Below are 7,913 nucleotides of genomic sequence, written 5' to 3' on the forward strand. Positions count from 1 at the left end.
TATACACATGGCTCCATTCTGGCCATTCCATATGGTGTCCCGGGCCCCTGAGCTTAGAGAACCTTCTGGCTCATCTCCTCACAGCTGGCTGACTATGTCTGCATGGTGGTGGGGGGAGTAAAGGATCTTTTCACCTCCCATTGCAGCAACTGATATGGGACAGACAAATTGGCTCAGGTTATTGCCATTGCTGGATCTTCAAAAGTCAAATCACACACTTGAAGGATGTAGAATCATAACAAGGTGTCTTTGGGAGTGGTTCTGAGGGGCTGCTGCACCACTGGTACTTCCTGCTTCTCCTGACTGCCCTGGGGATGGAATACAGCAGGAAGCATCCAGAACTCAGCCAAAAGACAGAAATTGCCATCCTGATTTGCTACCAACAATGTGTATGAAAATGGCAGTTAGAAAAACTAATTTTTGAGATTCTTAAGCCTCAGTTTGGGTGTGTAAAATGGGGATAATAAGGGAGGAAAAAATTCTCCTCTATCCCCTTAGGGTCTCTTTCTGGACCTAAGAATTAAATGGACATAAGACAGGTTAACAGGAGAAAAGAACATACATTTAATAAATTTTTTTACATGTACAAGGGTGTCTTCACAAGAGAATGAAGACCTGAAGATGTGACCAGAGCAGGGAGCTTTTAGAACTTTTAGACAAAGAAATAATAAATTTGTGAAGAATTGACAAGACAAAGCCATTTGGGGTGGAATGCTAAATGGTAAAGAAGTAACTAAGAAGGTAAAGGTTGGTTCAACAAAGTTTGTTTGTACAGATTTCTCAGCCCCAAATTCCCTGTCTCTGGTGATTGAAATGTCTTCTTTCCTCCTGGTATAGGGAGGGTATCTTTCATATGGGAGTTTTATCTCCTGCTTTCAGGAAGAAAAAGAAGGGTCAGAGTATCCTTGTACCTGCTGTTTCTTTTTTTAAAAAAATAAATGTATTAATTTTATTTATGGCTGTGTTGGGTTTTTGTTGCTGTGTGCGGGCTTTCTCCAGTTGTGGCGAGCTGGGGCTATTCTTCATTGCGGTGTGTGGGCTTCTCATTGCGATGACTTCTCTTGTTGCGGAGCACGGGCTCTAGGTGTGTGGGCTTCAGTAGTTGTGGCACGAGGGCTCAGTAGTTGTAGCTCGCGGCTCTCGAGCGCAGGCTCAGTATTTGTGGAGCATGGCTTAGTTGCTCCGCGGCATGTGGGATCTTCCCGGACCCACAGGCTTAAACCTGTGTCCCCTGCATTGGCAGTCAGATTCTTAACCACTGCGCCACGAGGGAAGTCCTATACCTGCTGTTTCTTAAGTGCCTTTAATTCAAAATAATGAATACGCCAAAGTGGTATATTTTAGGGTGATATATTTTGGTTTCCTTCAATAATATTTTTCCTATTCAAAGTTCTCTGTTCAAGGTACTGAGACATTTAAATCATAGCTTCCCTTACATTGAATCCTTACATTGGGAAATGTACCCTCTGCCCACTGATGGATCAATTTACCAGGGAGCTTTAAAACGAATGGTTCTATAGCTTATATGTGGCCTTGACACTGTTGTACCCCTTTCCCCTTCACCTCATAATTCACTTTTCCCGCCCTTTCCAGAAGCCACCAAGGTGGATAGTCAGAATCAGATTCCACTATATAGAGAAATCTGCTTCCTCATAATGGCCCTCTATACCCACTCTTACATGAATGTTTGTTATAATTATGAAGGTTTGAATGCACGTATATAGGAAGAAACAAAGATCAAGAAGGAAAGAGAAAGGGAAGAAAGAAGGGAGAGTGAAAGGGTGGGAAGGAAGGCAAAATGAAAGAAAGAAAAAAAATATGCCATTCCCATCTAATCTGGGAGCTTGGTCCACTGGTAGCTTCTCTTCGCATGTGGTCAGCTGATAAAGTATTTGGTTCATTATCTCAGGTCATGACCTCATGAGAAAATAGTTCTATAATATTTAGTGCACAAAAAAATCAAAGTAGTGGGACACTCTTTCCCAAAATACCATACCCTAGACTCCAGAGATTAGATCAACTCTCTTCCTAGAATATACTATACAAACCCAAAACATAAACATTGCTTACAATTGTTTTAGAAAAAAAGATTCTGCATACTGACATATCAGTTTCCAGTAATAGGTCTGACTAGCTCTCAAGACATACCTTCTTTCTGAAAACCACTAAAAGTATTATTGTAAATACAGATATATCATATTTTTATACATTTTATTATATATATGTGTGTGTATATATATAACTGTAGAGAAGTTTAACCAACTACAAGATATAATTTTTTTAAATTAATTAATTTATTTTTGGCTGCGTTGGGTCTTTGTTGCTGTGTGCAGGCTTTCTTTAATTTCGGCAAGTGGGTGGCTACTCTTCATTGCAGTGTCCAGTCTTCTCATTGTGGTGGCTTCTCTTGTTGCAGAGCATGGGCTCTAGGCACTCGGGCTTCAGTAGCTGTGGTGCACGGGCTTAGTTGCTCTGCGGCATGTGGGATCTTCCTGGACCAGGGCTCGAACCCGTGTCCCTTGCATTGGCAGGTGGATTCTTAATCACTGTGCCACCAGGGAAACCCCCAAGATATAACTGAAGAGAGAATTTGTAAATTGAAAGATAGGCTAAAATATATTATCCAAAATGTATACAAGAGAGAGAAAGAGAAATGGAAAATATGAAAAAGAAAGAGTATGAAGTGAAAAGGTCTAACATGTTAAATTAGAGTCCCTGATGGAAAAGAGATATACAATGAATCAGAGTAACATTTGAAGAGGTAAAGACAGAGAATTTTCCAGAACTGATGAAAGTACTATATCAGAGTCTAGTCAAGAGACAGAAATTTGAACGGGAAAAATTTAATATAAGTTTAATATAAAGAATTATTAACTAAGTTTAAAAATGGTTAACTACTAAGAGGGTAAAAAAGAACTCTAATGTATACCTTAGAGTTACAGAGGTGGCAAATGTAAAAAGCCACTGGAAATGAAGGGAACCAGGGACAAAGTTGGAAATTTAGAGTACAGGCTGTAGAACTGAGAGTCACAGCTCTGATGAGAAAGCACAGCTGCTGCATGGATGGTGTCCAGCTCAGGAATCCAAGAAATGCCACTATATGGATCAGACATGCACTGGGCCTCTAGCTTAGTGAAGACAGTCATTGCTAGAGACTGCTCTCAGGATCACAAGCCCACAACCAGACCTCAGGAAATAAACCCCAGGAAATAACAAGTCTCTTCCTCCTTCTCAAGCCTTGTGTGTCTCTCCAGCATCCCCCACCGGCAGAACATAACAAAGAGGCAGTTGGCAAAGGATAACTGTGTTTGCAGAATCTAGCTCTCACATCACAAAATACAGAAGGGTGGGATGGAGCTGTGAAGCAATGAATTTATAACAAGCACAACTATCAATACACAGAAACAATCATAGGTAACATTTATGGAGCACTTATTTTGTGCAGCTACTGTTCTACGTACTTTACAAATATTAACTCATTTAATCCTTGTAACAGTTCTATGAAAAACTGCATTTAGAAGTCCAGTAACTCCCAAGCAAGATATGTAAAAGCAACCTGCTGCTAGACATTTTATTGCTGTAACTGCAGAACACCAAAGACCATAAGAAGATGTTGAAAACATCCAGAGAAAAAAACACAGATTATCTTCACAGAGTGACAGTTACACTAAGAACTGATGTTGCAGGGCAAAAAAGGGAAGCCAGAAGACAGGAGAACAATATTGTTGATAGGCTGAAAAGAGTCCCTGTCAGATTAGAATTCTATAACAAGAAAAAAATCTTTCAAGAATTTGAAAAAAATAAAGACATTTTGAGACAAAAAAGAAAGTTTGATTCCATACACACATATATATGGAATCTAAAAACAAAAAGAAAAAAAAATGGTCAGAAGAACCTAGGGGCAAGGCAGGAATAAAGATGCAGACCTACTAGAGAATGGACTTGAGGATACGGGGAGGGGGAAGGGTAAGCTGGGACAAAGTGAGAGAGAGGCATGGACATATATACACTACCAAACATAAAATAGATAGCTAGTGAGAAGCAGCTACATAGCACAGGGAGATCAACTCAGTGCTTTGTGACCACCTAGAGCAGTGGGACAGGGAGGGTGGGAGGGAGGGAGATGCAAGAGGGAAGAGATATGGGGACATATGTATATGTATAACTGATTCACTTTGTTATAAAGCAGAAACTAGCACACCATTGTAAAGCCATTATACTCCAATAAAGATGTTAAAAAAAATCTCAAAAAAAAAAAAAAAAACTGTTTGCCACTAGTAGGTCCTCTCTAATGGAAATCCTAATAATATCTTTCAGACAGAAGGAATGTGAACCCAGATGGAAGGTCTGAGATGAAAGAAAGAATGAACTGGTGGGTAATTGGTGGGTAACTCTAACAAACATATAAAAAATAATGCCATATGTGGTCATAAATAAGCAATGAAAAAGAAAACCTCATGGCAGATGCTACAGACCTTTAAAAGATAACAAGAGGTCTTCCCTGGTGGCGCAGTGGTTGAGAGTCCGCCTGCCGCTGCAGGGGACACGGGTTCGCGCCCCAGTCCGGGAAGATCTCACATGCCGCGGAGTGGCTGGGTCCGTGAGCCATGGCCGCTGAGCCTGCGCATCCGGAGCCTGTGCTCCACAATGGGAGAGGCCACAGCAGTGAGAGGCCCACGTACCACAAAAATTAATTAATTAAGTAATTTAATTTAATGGTGTTTTTTAAAATAAATAAATAAATAAAAGATAACAAGATACTATGAATAACTTTATGACAATATTTTTAAAATTTAGATTTACAAATTCCTAAGTAAATGTAAAGCACATACAAAACCTGAACGGACCTATAACCAACATATACTTAAACTGAAAAATTTTCCCACACAAAACCTTCAGAGTAGATGACTTCATAGGTGAGTTCTACTATATATTCAAGGAAACAATCATCGTAATATTACACAAACTCAGAGGAAAGAAAAAGAGAAAAACACTCCTCAACTCATTTGATAAGTTTAGCCAAACCATAATACCAAGGTTATTTATGAGAAAGAAAGATTACAAGCTAAACTCACTCATGAACACAAGTACAAAAATCCTAGACAAATTATTGTCTAGTCAATAAAAAGCCAATACTTTTAGGGTGCTTACTATGTTCTAGGCATTGGTTTAAGCATTCTGGACATATTACTAAACTTTACAATAGTTCTGTGGTTTTGGTACTTTCTTTTAAAAATATTTATTTGTATTTATTTTTGGCTGTGTGGACTCTCTAGTTGTGGTGCGAGGACTTAGTTGCCCCGCGGCATGTGGGATCTTAGTTCCCCAACCAGGGATCGAGCCTGCATCCTCTGCATTGGAAGGCAGATTCTTAACCACTGGACCACCAGGCAAGTCCCTAAGTACTACTATTATTCTCATTTCAGCATATGAGAAAATGGAGACACAGAGAGGTTAAATAACTTGCCCAGGTCACTCCCACATTGTGGTATGGCTGCGTTTCAGACCTAAGCAGTCTAACTCATATATCCAGTTTTTTAGTAGTTACACTGTAGCTGAGGTGGGCTTATCACCCAAACACAAGGCAATTTAACATTCAAATATTAATTAGTGTAAATCATTACATTTACACATTAAAGGAATAATAGATATGGTCATTAGACCTAGAGAGGAAAAAAAGCTCAAATTCAACATCCATTCACAATAAAAACAGCTCTTGGCAAACTGGGAATAAAATGCAACTTCCTTAATGTGATAAAGATTATCTACAAAAACTTCAACAAAAAACATACTTAATAATGACACATTTAAAAGCTTTCCCTTTGACTTGAGAACCGACAAAAGAATGCTACCAATTACCAATTTTATTCAACATTCTACTAGGGGATCTTGGACAGCACAGTAGATAAGAAAAATAAATAAAATGTACAAGGATTGGAAAGGAAAAAGACAAAACTATTATTATGAACATATAATGATGATATATATAGAAAATGAAAAATACTCTACAAATGAACTACTAGAATTAACACAAGAGTTTACCAAAGTTTCTGGATACAAAATCAATATAAAAAAATTAGGTTTGTTTCTCACCAGCAGCAGCTATAAAATGAAATTTAAAACAGTCTTCATTCACAATGGCATTAAAAAATGTGAACTACCTGGGAATAAATCCAACAAAGTATGTACAAGACATTAATGGAAAAAATTATAAAATTTTATTAAGAGACATTAAAGAAGACCTAAATAAATGGAGAAATATACCAGTTCATGGATTGGAGGACTCAACATTGTAAAGGTGTCATTTCTCTCCAAATTGATTTACAGACTCAGTAAATCCCAATTAAAATCCCAATAGGTTTTTGTTCGAACTTGACAAGCCAGCTCTAAAATTTATATGACAGTGCCAAGGGCCAAGAGTAGCTACTCTTGAAGAAGGAAAATAAAGTAGGAGGACTTGCTCTACCAGATATAATACTTATTATAAAGCTATAATAATTAAGACCGTGTGGTATTGGGACAAGGATTGACAAATAGACCAATGAAACAGAGTAGAGAACCCATAAAGAGACCTACACCTCTATGAACATTTGCTATACAACAGAGGTGACATCCCAGGTCAATGGCAAAAAAGATAGACTTTTCAATAAATAGTGCTGGCATAATTGAGTATCCATAGGGGATAAAATGGAATTAGAACCTCTCTTGGCAATATAGTACAGAGAAATTAATTCAGGTGCATTCAAAAACTATACATGAAGAATATGTATATATTCTATATTAGAAGATAATAGAGAAGAATATCTTCATGACCTTGGGAGTAGAGAAGGATTTCTTAAACTGGGTAAAAAACCATTCACAGTAAGTGAAAGATTTATAAATTTGAGTATGTTACAATTAAGAATGTCTGTCCAACCAAGGCACATTAAGAGAGTAAAGGGACAAGTCAGAGAGGGAAATGATACTAACTACAATACATAAAAGTGACAAAGGACTAGGATCCAGAATTTATAAAGAACTTCTGTGAATCAAAGTATAAAATAAAGATCAACACAGAAGATTTGAACAGATCTTTTATAAGAAAAGAAATCCAAATGGCCAATAAACCTATGAAAAGATGTTTAATCTCATCAGTAAAATGCAAATTAAACAACAACGAGATACTATTACACAGCCATCAAATGGCAAAAATAACATCTGACCAGCACCAAAGACCCTAACCAACAGGTATTCTCTAGTGAGCATATAAATTGGCATACCATTCTGGAAAACAGTAGAATAGTATTAACTAGTAAAGTTGAGTTTGTGCATACTCCATGCCCAGCAATTGCATGCCCAGGGACATACGTAGAGAAAAATCTGCACATACACAGAATGTTCTTAGCAGCATTGTCTGAAATAGTCCCCAATTAGAAACAACCTAAATGTCCAGCAGCATAGAATAAATAAATAAATTGAAGTGTACAGCAATGAAAATGGACCAATTACAGCTATAAGCATTAATAAGGATGTGTTTCCAAATGATAGTGTGAAAGAAGCAAGTCATAAAGAAGACCTATGTTTTTACTCCATTATATAAAGTTCAAAACATGCAACAGTAAACAACATCATTTAATGATGCCTAAACGTGTGGTGAACTGTAAAGAAAAACAGTGAAATGATTACTTTAGATGCCAAGATAATGGTTGTCTCTGGAGGGAACAAAAGGGGCTGTGCTCAGGTGGAAGAAGATTCTGTAGTGTTCTGTTTCTTGACTTGGGGATGGTCACCTGGTGTTCATTTTATATTAATCATTACACCGTATGTAAATATTTTATGAACATTTTTCTATGTATGCTATATCTCACGACCTTAAAATACATCCTGCACATCTAGATGCAGAGTCACTTTCAAAACAAGCACAGATTTAGAGA

Source organism: Hyperoodon ampullatus (assembly GCF_949752795.1).
Source record: "Hyperoodon ampullatus genome assembly, chromosome: 7".
Lineage (NCBI taxonomy): Eukaryota > Metazoa > Chordata > Mammalia > Artiodactyla > Ziphiidae > Hyperoodon > Hyperoodon ampullatus.